Consider the following 247-nt stretch of genomic DNA (forward strand, 5'->3'; position numbering starts at 1 on the left):
TCAAGGAAAATATTAATAGTATGATATTCTGCTTTACATCATTTACAATAATAATTCATTCATTTTTCAAATATATTTCCTGAGCACTTGCTCTCTGGAAGCCTTCAGTAGTTTTTTGTTTATTACTCTATTTTCTGCTTAGAACAGAGTAATTTTATAAATGACAAACACAATGATGAATAAAACATAGAATGGGATTTAGAGCTCACAGATTCCCATGGAAATATTTATGTAAGTGTATTATTAC

Source organism: Bison bison, unplaced genomic scaffold (assembly GCF_000754665.1).
Source record: "Bison bison bison isolate TAMUID 2011002044 unplaced genomic scaffold, Bison_UMD1.0 scf7180017837331, whole genome shotgun sequence".
Taxonomy (NCBI): Eukaryota; Metazoa; Chordata; class Mammalia; order Artiodactyla; family Bovidae; genus Bison; species Bison bison.